This window comes from Malurus melanocephalus, unplaced genomic scaffold (assembly GCF_030028575.1).
Source record: "Malurus melanocephalus ecotype Western Australia unplaced genomic scaffold, MMel_1.1 scaffold_75, whole genome shotgun sequence".
NCBI classification, from domain to species: domain Eukaryota; kingdom Metazoa; phylum Chordata; class Aves; order Passeriformes; family Maluridae; genus Malurus; species Malurus melanocephalus.
In genome coordinates, this window is record NW_026623307.1 from 942,347 (window position 1) to 957,111 (window position 14,765).

General features: G+C 41.9%; 2 protein-coding genes across 3 annotated transcripts in view; one reads left to right on the forward strand and one right to left on the reverse strand.

The window, feature by feature from the left end:
• The window catches only part of MCF2L2 (MCF.2 cell line derived transforming sequence-like 2), a 106,672-nt gene that overhangs the window by 36,804 nt on the left and 55,103 nt on the right, over positions 1-14,765 (reverse strand). The gene's annotated exons all lie outside the window — the stretch shown is intronic.
• Positions 13,577-14,765, forward strand: part of B3GNT5 (UDP-GlcNAc:betaGal beta-1,3-N-acetylglucosaminyltransferase 5) — a 20,716-nt gene continuing 19,527 nt past the window's right edge. Inside the window, exon 1 of the mRNA XM_057367091.1 lies at positions 13,577-13,757. The gene's annotated coding sequence lies outside the window, so the exon portion shown is untranslated. The remainder of the gene's footprint in view (positions 13,758-14,765) is intronic.

Below are 14,765 nucleotides of genomic sequence, written 5' to 3' on the forward strand. Positions count from 1 at the left end.
CATTGTGGCCACATGTCCCACAAGTGGGATTTTACAGAGGTGTCATTTGGGCAGCTTTATCTCACTTCAGCAGCCATGACATCCTGTGGCCCTGCAGCACCACTGAGATCTCACGCACTGACCCAGTTTCCACCACTCCCAGCTTTGAWAAACCCTGCAGTGCCATCACTATAAGGACGATAAGAAAGGAGAAAGYAATAAGAAAACTATTTCTACTTTGTCAATAGTGCTGTCTCTGACATCTGGCTAGTTAGACATGCCATGCTGCGGTGAAGAAAAAAGAATATTTCACAAAGGATGCTCTTCAGCAAGGGGGAGAATGTAGAAACTGCAATGGACAACAAAGCACTGGGAAAAGACCCGTTTTTAGCCAAAGCTGCAAGTGAAATCTTGAAACTGAAGTAAACTCTGGTCTTAATTTTCACCTTTAGAAATGCATTTCTCTTTCAGCCCCTACCTGTGCTGGTATTTAGATCAAAGGTAGCTATTTATATTATTATTGTTATTGCACTTTGGACTGTGCAAATAGCAATTAGCAATGCTGTTGCTATAACTATAAACTTAYCCTGCACTGTATTGTTTTGTTGCAATAAAACGCCATCAATAGGTGTTTATCTGAGCTTCTTCTGGTAACTGAGAGCACACTTCTAGGAAGGTCCTCCCCACAGAGACCATAAAACAGACTCATAGCAGACCATTTCACCTAAGTAACTCCTCCTCCTTCCTTCTTTAATAACAGAAGGAAACAGAAACATAATTGAATGACTGACCAAGCACYCCAGGGCTGTCAGGTCATTCTGCAAGTCTGTACCACCGTAATTTTGGTGGGAGCAGTGTCAGATGGTTTCTCTGCTGTGCTATGTGCTGCCTTAAAAAACCCCATGGAATATAATGAAACACTAAGCAGGAATATTATCTAGAGATTACCACAACCTATTAATATTTCTTCTGGCTGAATCTCAATGGCTTTGTGCTCATACAGTTACTATTTGTGCATCATGTTCAGATGGCAACATAAACCAATGCAGGATTTTTGTTTCCACAGCTGTGTTTCTCTAACAAACTCATCGGCTCWCCTCCATTCACAGATCCTGTTTCTACGCCAGGATTTCCTATCACAGGTGCCCGTCCTAATAAGGAGTCTTTTCTCAGAAGAGGACCTGAAGCCATCCATTAGAATTAAACCAGTGAGCTTTTCTCAAAAGAACCCCCACCAGAAATCATAACTAGTGCCCCAAAATTATTGTGATGCAGAAAATCTGACTGCATGACAGATGTGGAACCAGCAGAAGTGGCACTTGTGCATGAGTTCGCCATATCTGTCTTGCAAAAACACATGGTGCATAGTAAATGAAACATGAATATCTTGAACAGCCAGGACAACAGAAAAAGRGTATGCAACAGCAAAATATTTAATAAATTAATAAAACCCTACTGTTAGAAATATATCTAATATAGAGATCTACTTAAATTGAAAATACTGTCTCCCTTTAATACCCAGGGCTTCAAGCACAATAGAAAGGACTGAAAGAACCTGTAGGCAGTGCAATGAAAATATAAACACAGAATAAATATCAACATTGGATAGGCTTGGACTTAAGTAAAGTGAGAGTGAATAATTTACTGGCTTGCAAAAAATGAGCACAGTGGTGAAAACCTCCTTGGTCCACCATCCTGGTTAGTTCTAAGTGTTGTGAAATTTCTACTTCTCAATGTAATAAAAATTTAAGCAAATTACATATTTTTTAATCTTCTTTGTAGGTAGTAAATTATGAAAATCTCACTGTTTCAGTAGAAACAGAATCAGCAATAAATATCACATCCAGTTTTGAATTAGAAATCACTACAAGAAATTCAAAGATTGGTCTGATTGTAAAATCTCAAAATTATCTTGGCACTATGGAATGCAAAGAAATGACAGCATGTCAGTAGCTAAGTAAAASAAACTCCCATTCCACCTACATAATTGCATTTAAGAGGAATTTTTTTTGTTTCTCACAGTGCTAAAAATGCCTTTTTCTGTAGAAAAGTATTCTCAACTGAGGTTGTGCAACAGCTCAAATGAAATTTGAGTAATGAGTCAGTCACTGTACTTTACCTCCTAAAATGGAATAAAAGATCATTCAGGACGTAAGAACATTTGTATCAACAGGACTTTGTATTTGTTAGTTGATACAGAAAACAATTCTGATTTCTCTGCCATATAGTCTTTTTTTTTTTTTTTTCCTTTCCAATGAGAGCAATGCCTTGAAAGAATGATTGCTCCTAAAGTGCATTTCGTGGCTGCAAACAAACCCCAGCTAAGTTTGAGAAGCATAAAGGATTCGGGTAGTACACTCCACCTCATCTCAAAATTAGWGCCCTTTACTGAAGATATTGCAATTGCCTGCTGCAATGTTAAATGGATTTGCTCCAGCTGTTATGGAAGTTCTTCTGAGAAGGACTGCATATTTGTTAGAAATAGATTTCACCATCAAAGTCACCATTTATATTATTTTGCTTCTTCTGAAATGATCTGAACTCTTCATATAAAAGGAATTGTCCCACATTCATTGTTCCCAAAACAAATKACCTTGGGGAAATATTTTTATATATCTTAATTAGTTGACCTACATTAGAGGAACCAGAGCATAGTTGTTAATGGAGAGGCAAATTAAATCACCTACAGAAAGRAATAATATGAATAGAGGACTAAAAGTCACGCAGGAGTTGTTTCTCATCCCAACTGTGCATCTACACTGAGAAGATGYATCTCTGATCCCAAATCTGAGCTAGCTTTAGACAATGTGGATGCTGCAGATTGGTCTTTACTGTGGGACAAAACAACAGGCCACGTAGCTGTGTTCATATTTGTCAACTACCCATATTTGTGACCTGCCCATCAAGGCCCACCCACCTCGTGATTTTGGTCTTAATCTTGCAGCTGCACTGTTCCTGTTTGGTGAAAAAGATATATTTAGCTCTGTGATATCTCAGCACTGAGTAAGCAATTAGCTAAGAGARGGTGAATAATTTATGTATGAAAATAATGTAACTGCTGAGAGTTGTTAGTGTTAGGTCATATTCTAGCAGATTGTAGTATGTTGGTAGTAGATTGAGATCCATAGTAGCTACTACACACATGTGCTTGTAAAAAATCTGATGTAACTGAGACASTGCAGGTTAACAGGCTGCTCTCACCCTGTGCAGATTTCCATATCATTTCTTAGCACTCTTTGTTTGCTTGAGATCATGAGTATTTGCATGCAGGCCACAGAATTAACTCAATTACTCAAATTTCAATATGTTTCTTTAGAAATATCACCCAGTCAAAAGAAAACTTGATGATTTCCTAGGGCCAGGCAGATCTAGTACAGCAACAAAACATATTGCATAAAGGATTTAAAGTGAGGACAGAGAAAGAGACATAATTCTTTACCACACTTGCTTAAGGATGGTTTTTATCTGCTGAACTGAAGCCAATATGGGTACTCGAGTTTAACAGCCAACAAAGGAAGCTTACTGTTTTCTAAAATGTAAAAATATAAGCATATGTATATATGCATAGAAGTTAAGTAAAGTGTGATTAAAATACACTGAGATTTAAACTCATACTTGTTTCAAGCTAGTAATKACTAGAACATACATTGTGAATATATTTATCAGTAATATATATACACATGTGTCAGTGGCAGCTGATATTCAAAAGATAAGACYCCTGAAATGAGGCACTTTAGATTTTGCATGTCCTACCCATGWGGGAAATTCACAGAGTTTTTGTGTCCTGGCAGTAATTTCTTCCTGGCTGCRTTTTCATAAAAGTTGAAAATAGAGCAGGTAACAAAATTTCTAGATACGTAATAGTTTCTGACTTTTGCAAAAAAAAAAAATATTTAACAGCTTTTTTTCCTATGCCCAACCTGGCTTTTAAGACCGCATCTACTTTCAGAGTACATACTGTGTGCTTTTTCCACTCCTTTGTAGACCCGATATAACAAAATCCAAATACCAATTGACCTCATTGAGCAAGAAATCTGATAAGGGCTGACAGTGCTGTGGATTTTCCCACACAGGGTGGTAAAGTATGATACTTGAAAAAGGCCTTTTTTAATAATACCAAAAGCTACAGTGGTAAAACCCCGAAACTTTCAGACAGACATGACCAACAAAATAAACCCAGAAGTAGGTTAAAGGAAACTTAACGGACACTATTTATGCTAAGAACTCCTGTTGACTGCTAGAGCTCAGGCTCTAAGTAAACCTAAACCTAAACCATGCCCACACCCTCTCTCCAAAATTCTGTGCAGTCTCAGGTGAGTGTCCTTGCTGAAGGGTGTATTAGTGGGACAGAGRAGGATTTAGGTACATGTAACTCTGCTCCATATAATTCCCACATCACCCTAATCTCTTACTCAGAGCACCTYCAATAGTGCTGTGATTTACATTTCTCATGCCTGTGCTACTCACTGATCCCATTCCTGTCCCTGSAAGGACATTTTGTGCCATACAGATAGACATTTTGTGCCATTTTTTGGGATGCAAAAGCTGAACACAGAACTACACTTGCTGTTTATTTCATGCAAATGACAACACAAATTCTATCCTGAAKGGCAAACTTCTCCAGGAAGAGAAGAGCTTCAGTGRTTTTGATTCTCATGGCAYATMTGYCTTTTGTAGCTTTGTTCTGCAARAYTTTGTAAGGCCATTTGGGAAGAATGAAGAATTAGTTGCATTAGTGACATTAGTAATAGTTGATTTTACAGACAGGCCTGAGTTTATGCTGGAGAGGGCTGAGCAGAGAAGTCCATGTTGCACTTGGCAGGGAGGGGATGGATTTGGTGAAGATGCCTCATCCTTTGAGGRTCTGTATTTCAAGCACTGAAACAGACTGCCCAGAAAGTGGTGGAGCCACCATGCCTGGAGGTATTTAAAAGTTGTGTAGATGTGGTACTTGGGGACATGGTTTAGTGGTGGTCTTGGCAGTGCTGGGGTAACAATTGAACTTGATGATCTTAAAGGTCTTTTCTAACAGAAATTATTCAATGGTTCTGTGATTTCAGTCTGAGACACGACCCTAAGGAAACTCCATCCTGCAAAGCCTGCTTCATCCTCTAATAGGACACAGCACTGTGCCAGACGATCTATGGTCCTCCAGCCCAAGCTCTGATAGAGTTTAAATGGTTTCAAATGTCTCAAGAATCAGTATCCTTTGGGGCCTGGGGAAAATAAACCCAGGTGTTGRTTATGTGACAATGGCAGTGGAACAGGGAGAAAAAATTCTGACAAGGTAACATGGAGTTTACAGGATAACTGGAACACATATTATGCTTTAGTTAATCTCTTCTTGGCACATTTACATCAGTCAGTAAGTTGTGAACTGCCATGGCTGAGGACAAACATCGCTTTTTTGTGTGTCACACTTCCTCAGCCTCGGTAATCTGGGACAGAAGGGCAGGCAAGGATCCTGGCATTGCAGCTCTCACACTCCACCCAGCAGGGACAGGGAATCACAGTTCTCAGCAACATCCACATCCATTTACTAAGCTATACTTTGGCAACCCTGTCTGCCACACCTCCAAAACACTGCTTGCAGAATTTAATGATRAACTTAGAGAAAGAGGCAGAGACACTCTTGAAGGATATTCCAAACATAGAAAGCAGCTTAAGAGAATTGTAGGATAGATTCCAGCTGGATAATGTGTTCAGAGGGCCACTTTACAGGAAACTCTGACAATTGCAGATTGCACAAAACTGGAAGGATACTACCCAGCATTTGAGTTTCCTACTTTTTTCTATAAGCAGCAGCAAATGGTGAATGTCCAAGATAATACAATGGGACAGAGAGATTGCTGGGCTCATCCACAACTTTCATTCATCTCCTTTTTACTCAGAAGAAMAGGGAGCTTGTTTTATCAGCCTCAGTGGCTGTTGCAGGTCTTACACAAGCCTTGCCTACGTGGGAAAAGCCTTGTTTGCCACTCCAGTGTTTGTAGTCAGAGCTGGGGCTGGGCACAGTTGTGACGCTGCCTGGAAGAGGGGAGGGCACTGCACCAGGCACAGCTGGCACAGGCTGGAGCTCTTGGTGCCCTCTGCCCACTCAGCCTGGCCTGACAGTCTGCTGGGGAGCCACACAGACAAACAGAACCTGGGCATTTTTACCAAGAGGAGCATGCTCAGGGCCCCGTTGTTTAGCTCCAGTGTAGGTCAGATGCCATAAAGGCAAGACTKTCCAGGCTAGTTTGTCCAACACGGCTGTTTACCAGGGAACAGTATCTGAAGACAGGTTTGTAATAACTAGAAATGCAAATAAAGCATCAGTGTCTTCCAACTAGAGGTTACAGAGAAACATCAGCAACAGTGTATTGAATAATTTGCATATGCACAGGAACTTTGCAGAGTCTACAGAGGAGCTGCAGGACAGATAAGTCATACTATGTAAAACAAAATTTCTTTTTAGACTCATATAAGGAAAGGATGTTCCTGCTGGATGAAAAAATCCACATGACTTTTCAGAAGTAAACACAAAGTTCTAAACATTATTATATCACAAATCCTCCAAACCTAGTTATTATATTCCCGGTTAATGAGCAGCTTGTTAAATGCAGGAAGTAACGTGATTTACTGCACACTGCAATTGATAAATCACTGCTCCATTGARTCACTCACTACATGGGACTGAGTGACCTCCCATCTGCTCTGTCCTGTCTGCTGCTGTCCTGCAAACCATGCAATTATTTAGATCAGCTCAGTGTGGGTGCAAGTCACTGACATCTGATTAGGCAACATGACGTGCTCTTTGTGCTGTCGTAAATAACAATGTGAAGGGCTCAGCACTCCTTCATGAGCTAATTGACACACAGGAGCTGCTGTTTTTAACTACAGAGCAGTTTAAAAACAGATTTCATTGAAACTGGTGTGAATGTTCAAAGGGAAGGCTTTGRCAGCTGTCTGGAGAATTTTACACTCTGAGAGGTGTGATTGCTTCTAGCTTGTTTCAATGCATTCCCAGCCTGGAGACTGTCACTGTGCTGCCCTTTCAGGAGAAAGCAGCACCACCTGAACTGTGATGATAAGAAATCACACCAGTGCCTCTCCTTCTCTTTCCCCATCCCTCAGCTTATCAGTGATARCAGGGCTAATTTCCTCTGCTCCTTGGCTTGTATCTGTGTTACCTGGGATTTTGAGGTCTCCTTCATGGAAATACATGAAGGCCAAGGACTTTCWATCTGCCATATCAGAGCAAAGTCAGGTTCTTATGGAGAAGTGATCGAGCCACAGTTAGGGGAAAAACAAACATCCAAAACTCCAAATCCACATGTGCTTCCTCAGAGAAGATGCATCCAGTCCTAGGCCAACACACAGCTGCCATTTGCATGTGCTCTGTAAACACTGGGTTGGATCAGGGGTGAGAGGAGCAGATGTTCAGTCCTGTCCTGGATAGGCAGAGGAAGAGGAGGGAGATTGCTTCCCATTGACTGTGTGCTTGCCGAAGTTTCAGTGCTTTTCAAGTGGAGCACACATGTTTCTGTGACACAGGGTAAGACAGAAGATACCTCTGATCCTAATCACCCCATTGCCTGAACCAAACCAACCATGCAGGACGTGCATGAGGCCAGATGCATTCCAGGAGCCTGCCCAGAGCCAACAGGCAGCAGAACAACTGCACAGAAAACAAGTTGAGGAATTCYTGGAATTTCTGAAGAGTATTACAATAACCTTAGTATCCAATAGAAGGCAGGTATGAGACATAACAGCAGAAGTGACTGCTTAATGTTCTTTGATATTCGATTAAGTGCAAATTTTGTAAGAAAACATATTGAGAGTGCTTATTTCAGCTTTTCTCTATCTCCCAGACTCTTTGGGAGAAGGACACAAAGACTTCAAGAAGCCTCCAGAATACTCAGTAAACTTCTGTATTGTAAGATAAGAATAAGAATTTTTTTCTCCTCTTCATAATAATTTTCCCAGTTCCCAGAAATATTTGAAACTATATATCTCCCCTTGCTATTCTACACAGTTTATATCAGCAGCAAGATCTCCCTCCATGGCAGCATAGACTTCACTTCAAAGATCTTCCCAACCCTTTAGGCTGTAATTAAGACTTGTAAGTGCTGGAGCCAATCTGCCCAACAGGGAAACTTCTCTGAAAACAAAGATTTTGTAAAAGTTGAAAGAGAAGTGGGCAAACAAGAAATGGCTTGTGGCTTCTTGAAATTTCTCCTGCTGACTGAACTTTCATTAAGTCCAGTGAAAGAAAACAGYTCCCTGTGCCTATCGATAAAGTCAAGATCACAGTTTGTCTTTTAAAATGTGGGCCCCAAGTTCTTTCCCTCTACCAGCTGAAAGTTTTCATGAGCCTGGAAATTAGACTGGAAAGACATGCTTTTGGGGTTCTACTGTAACACTCACCAAAATCACCTTCTTTCAATTGTAATAGGAGTTATATGTTACATTGTATTATGAAATTTGTGATATCTTTCATTTACACACTGAATGGAAAACCTTTGCAATAGATCTTACTTAAGCTGTRTAAAGGGGGGAAATCATTGTCCAGTCTGGAAAAGAAAAGGCCTTTTTTATGGCCTTTCAAAATATAAAGGGGCTTATAAGAGAGAGACATTTATCAAAACCTGTAGCGATAGCACAAAGGGCAAAGGTTTTTAATTGACAGAGGGCAGGTTTAGATTACATATCAGGAAGAAATTCTTTACTGTGAGGGTGTTGAGGCACTGGAATGGATTGCCCAGAGAAGCTGTGGATTACTCATCCCTGAAAGTGTTCAAGGCCAGGCTGGATGGGGCTCTAAGCAACCTGATCCAATGAAAGGTTCCCTGCCCATGGTAGGGGAGTTGCACTACAAGATTTTTGGATCCATTCCAACCCACACTGTTCTATGATTCTAGTATTTATCTCTGCCTCCTCTGCACCTTCAGCCAGCAGCTAATAAAACCAGGAACCTTTGTTCTCTCCTGCCATACGCAGCTCTGATGATTACAACAAGCACTTGGACACCAAAGCTCTTAGCAGCACTCCCTGAGCTAGTATTTTTKACACCAGTCTGCACCTAAATTAAGCAATTCCCAGACCTAATGTCAGTGCAACTTTGCTCTTGCTGATTTATAATAGGGCTCTGGCACAATATTCTCATTCTGAAAATAGYTTCTAATTCTTTACCCAGGGCAGAAGTTTTGTCCTGCTCTACCCTGCTCAACCYGATGATTCAGTGATGTACTTATTCTCATGTTCAGAGTGATGCACAGACTGATTTATGAAGGTCCCCAGTCCTTGACAGATCAGTAACACTGACACAGATATTAAGATACACTGAATCTAAAGGATCCTTAGATTTAAATAATATCCAAACCTGCAGTTGGAACCTGTCATTTAAGGGCACAAACACCTTCAGGCAMACAGCTTACATGCTCCAGGATGTGAATTTGCAAAGTGACAGCTGGCTGCTGCTGTGCAGAAGTGATCCCAGATGCTCCACAGCACGTAAAGCAAACTTTATATGCACCTTCAGAGGACAAGCAGTGAGTCTGGACTGTGTACTTGGCTTCAGGAGTATTTTGCATGTGTASAAAGTACTCCATGCATATTTGAAAGCTGAGGCCATCCCTTATTCTTAAACTTGACTCTCTTTCATTAAAGTCCCCTAAATGATACCTCAGACTCCAAACCCTGGAACTGGTCACTCACGAGATTAATTCTATCTGAATATAAACTGCAGGAGAGCTTACAGTCTCATAAGAATTTAATTCAGAAAGCAGGAATTATGCTGCTTATGTGACATGCCTCACCTGAGTACAAAACGACCAATGCCTTGCAATTTTCAGTTTATTATTCAATATTAATAGACCTGAATGAAGATGAAACATTAATAACACAGTAACTCCTGCCACTGCACACTGATCACTTCCATATACACGCTGCTGTGCTTATACGTGATCGCTGTCAAACCCACATTGACAGCTCATTGAGACCACCAAAACCACAGGCAAGATCTTGGGGGGTCATCTCATGAAAAGAGTGAAACTGTGGTCAGAAAGCTGTGGAACAGACGTCATACATTTTCAAAGATGTCACACCTACGCATTTTCAAAGTGAAGCACTAACACTGCCAAACAAAGTTTCCCAGTCCTTGTTGCAAGGTGGACTCGAAAAATGTGGGGTGTATCAGATCCAAAGCAAATCAACCAGAAAAATACTCCAGATTTACAGGAAATTCAGTTTCATATCTGATGGGGATTAGCAATATCAGCTTTTTGGATGGRATTTCTTGATCAATTTATCCACTCCATAATCATAAAGGAACAAATATACATCTTTGCCAACTCCCAGTCACTCCATCCTGCCCCGTTCCTTGCATTTGACAGTGAGTGAACACCAACGTGCACACTCAGGTAAACTGGTGAGCAAGAGTTGACCCAACTGAAAACTAACCTCACAAAAAGAAAAAGAAAGATCACATCAGCTGCTCAATTTCCAGCCTCATAAAAGGGATACGAAGGGACTACATGAAGTGCAGGTGGGGAGAGAGAGCAGAAAGTGCACCAGCAGCCATGAATGAGTTCAGACTGGTTGTGAAACAATTTTCAGAATAGAACTATGAATCAGATTTTCTTTCATAAAATCACACCCCAGAACACCTGACCAAATCATTTCCCTGCAATAACATTTGAATAAATTGAACAATATCCCAGCAAAGTCAATGCATATAAGATACTAAGGAATGCAGTAATTAGGACTCCATGGATTCRTCAGTTTGCTGCAGGAACAGACTGCCCATAACCATTTGTGTAAATGAACTAGAAAGGGTTACCTTCCTGGTAAAGTTGTCCAAAATGCCCAGCTCTGTCATACTTACAGCCTAAGCACAAAGCCACGTGGTTGTGAAAGACTTTCACATTTCTCATACAAGAACAACCTCAAGGATAAACAGAAAGATATTGATCTGGCTTATCAAACAGAATGGTGCTTCTGGATGTTTAGACTGTCTTTCTATTGATTGAATATCTCCTCTCATGACTCTTGGGCCCAGACTAAACTGCACTGCACTGAACAACACAACAGGAGCTGTTGGACCATGCCAGTCCATCTGTAGGGATGGATCTGTGGGATGAAGACAGCAGCAGCTCAGCCAGAGGCATCAGGCACAACCTCTCTGAGAGCATTTCCTCAGGGTCCATGTAGACTCAAAGGCTCAGAACCATTAAATGAGAGATCCCTGATCCCAACCTCCTTGTGCAAATACTACATTGGTAAGTAGGCTTCTGTGTTACTTTCTTTTCTAGAAACAAAGTATTTTACAGAATTTTCCTCCTACCTTCCTCTTCCCACTGGGCAAGAATAGCTAAAATATGTTGCACATACTGAGAGTAGGAAGCAATAAGAGCAGAGCAATTTAACATAAATCAGCAGCAACTACAAATCATTCCCCAAAACTGTATAATCTAGGTATTTCTCCATGTTATGGTGAATCTTATAAACTCATTATTTACTCTGAAATAGGACCTGAAGTTTCCAGCTGGACATGAGGCCAACACAGGAGTCAAAYCACAACCYAGGTCRACATCAGCACCRTGCTCTGACCAACTGAKCTAAAAGGAGAGGCTSTTTGGGTACCAGAATCCACCTGCCTAAATCCCCATCCCCTATGTACGTGACTGCACTGTCCCACATCCGCTCCCCAGTGCTYRCCCTCACACTGATAAACAACTTTGCTCTGTAAACACCAGTGATCCGACCCTCTGTGTGCYGTAGCACTGCAGGAAACGTGATTACAAACAGAGAAGGTGTTTCCTGGAGAAAACCAAGTGTGAAGGGCCTTTCAGAACAGCCAGACAGATAGTGCTGGTTCTTACTTGTTGGTTTAGAGACACAACTGGCTCTGCACTTCTCTCAGGGCTGARTGGGCAAGATACGGCTGAGAAGGTATGTTTGAGAAGTAATTTATAAACAAATAAGGATGGTGCTCTGGAAAATCTTCCCTACCAATATTGCTGGGAAAAAAAAAAGGAAAGGTGAAGCTTAACTTCTAAATAAGTTTTATCTGAACAGAAGACCTAACAGGATTTGGTTTAATACAAAGGGAAGGGGAAGGGGAAGGGGAAGNGGGAAGGGGAAGGGGAAGGGGAAGGGGAAGGGGAAGGGGAAGGAATAGTAAGTTCATTTTCTATTTTATTATTGCTGAAAAAATAAAATACATGAAGTGATACAGAAGGACACTTTCCTACTGTAATTTTGGGTCAGAGGAAGGATGAAGAGTGATTACTTCACTGACAGAGATGGTGCTTTGAAATTGGAGAAAAGTCAAATCAATCAAGATGGGACATTAGTAAGTACAAAGAAAAGGTTGTGAACTAGGAAAGGAGCCAGCAATTATCATTTTGGTAAGAAAAAGGAATGATGCTTTGTTTACAAGGTTTGTTCCTATTGTTATTTAAACACTGCTCAGATAACATGTCAAATTTCCACAATGACCTACAAACTCTTCCTTCTGAGATGAACTGAAGATTGGAAAGAATTTTGTTTTGTCTTACTGCATAATCAAACAAAGAGGAATCTGGGAAGGCTGCTATAAAGTATGTAGTCATACTAGGACACAYAACAGGAGAAAGGAGAGATCAAGTGAAAAACTTCTCAGGCCTTGAAGCTTCCCCAAGCAAAACSTGTATTGCAAAACAACACATCCTTCTGTAGAATCATCAGCTGTTTTACCCTTGCTCTACTTTTGCTGGGTGACTTTGACAACAGTATTCCTATCTCTATTTTCTCCCTTGYGTGTGAAAAGAAAACAATTCCTTGCCTCACAAAGATGTTGTCAGATTTATGGTTGTGAAGTGACAAACAGACCCTAATTGTCATGATATGCAATAGTTAAATTTCTGTGAAGTCAATGATGAGGTCAGGAATGATTCAGATCAATCACAGTCATGTGAAAGAATGGGAGAAACACAATGGGTTTGTGTTTGATATTTATATTGAGAAATCTCTCTATGATTCTGTGATTCTATGAAACCATACAAGGCACAGYATTGTAGTGGCTTTTCAGCTGAATTTGAAAGCCTTTTTTTAATCCAGTTTTCCTCTTTACAAAAGTTTGGCAAAAGCGTATTTAAAGAAGGCGTGTTCATAGCACTTCCTTTGGGTTGGTTTTTTCAATACTCCTCTCAGTCCTACTGCCCATGGAGACTGACTTACTATTGATGCTCTCCAATGAATCAGGCATTCCCCTCAGGGTGGTGTAAGAAAGTCACTCCGATTTWTGGGGAAGGTAGAAGAGAAAAAGAAACCCTAAATCATGCTCTTTCTTACTCCTGAAGATTTCCARCAGGAAAGTGAGATAAACAAGTTTCACTCCGACCTACAATAAGATGTTATTTGGAGACTTAGAGGAGCAATTAGCTAAAGTTTTACGGCGTCCCCTAAGAAATTTTTAAGATCTAAGTACTTTTCAACTTTCAGCCCATCACTTTTGGCACTTGGAGCTTGTCAGCGCAAGACACAGTTTTCCCACACAGCACACTGCAGTCTCATCCTCTTCACGTCCTCGGGAGCAGGGCACGGCGTGCCGGGGGCGGGCAGGGTGTTCGCAAACACCGGGACACCCGAGCCGAGSAGGGAGCCGGGCCGGGCGCGGGGAGCGCGGCGCAGGGGGCGGAGCCGGTGGCTCCCGGGCCGCCGGAGCCCATCTGCTGCTGCCGGGGAGCGCCGTGGCCCGGCCCGGCCCGAGGAACGAAGCGGAGGAGAAAGCAGCTCTCCGGCCGGTTTGATAGGTGAGCTGCGGGAATCTCTGCTGGGTGTCGCCCCATTGCCCCTCGCGCTTTCGGAACTAAGAGCAGCCGGGTTGCTGGTTCCTCTAATGGCTAAAGCGAGTAGCCGGGTAGTTAAAATTAGCGAAAATATTCTGGTTTTCTAAATGCTTTTTTTCTCTTCCCTGCCTGGCTTCAGAGACTGTAAGAGCTGGTCTGTTCAAGGAGGAGGGTGTCTCACTTCTCCGCGTTTCAGGAATTGCGGTTCCCTGCTTTAGACAAACGAGTTTTCCAACTGCTTTGTTTCCAAGGTTTCGGTGCAGACTGCATCCATTAACGCCGTACGCGCCTGCCCCGCTCCCGTCCTAAAGAAGGGTCTTGTCGGGGTTTGGGATTTCAAATTCCTGTGATAAATGAGACCCAAACTTCAGTGTAGTTTTGTGTCTGTTYTGTGTAGCCTTTTAGCAGATTCCCTCCAAACCTCTGATTGTGTGGCAGTCGATTATGTTTAAGAAAAAAAAAAAAAAAAAAAAAAAAAAAAAAAAAAAAAAAAAAAAAAAAAAAACAAAAAAAAAAAAAAAGAAAAAAAAAAAAAAGGCAGAAAAGTATCAGAGGCTTTTTGTGGCCCTTTCAGGGTCTTTCTCATGCCTTGAGCCTTGGAGGGAAAACTCGCGGCCACTCGAGCATTGCGGTGAAACAACCCATTCAAAGGCGCGCCGTTTCCWCCCGCCCCTTGTTCCAACAAACCCTCCCGGCTTCCTATTTCTCCAAACGACATCTTTTTTCTACAGGAAAAGTGGGAGACTTTTTTTTTTTCTTCCTCCACACTTCCCACACAAGAAACTCGCAAACCCGCCTGGGAGTTTCTCCSCGCAGCCCTGCGTTGCGACACGGGGACGCGCCCCCGAGAGCGCCCGGGCTGCCGCCCACCCCGGCCTCGGGAGCGCCCGATGAGCCCGGCCGGGAGCGGCTCTGCTGGGGAACGTGGGCACGGAGCTGCCGCCGCCCCGAGCAGCTTTTGGGACACCCCAC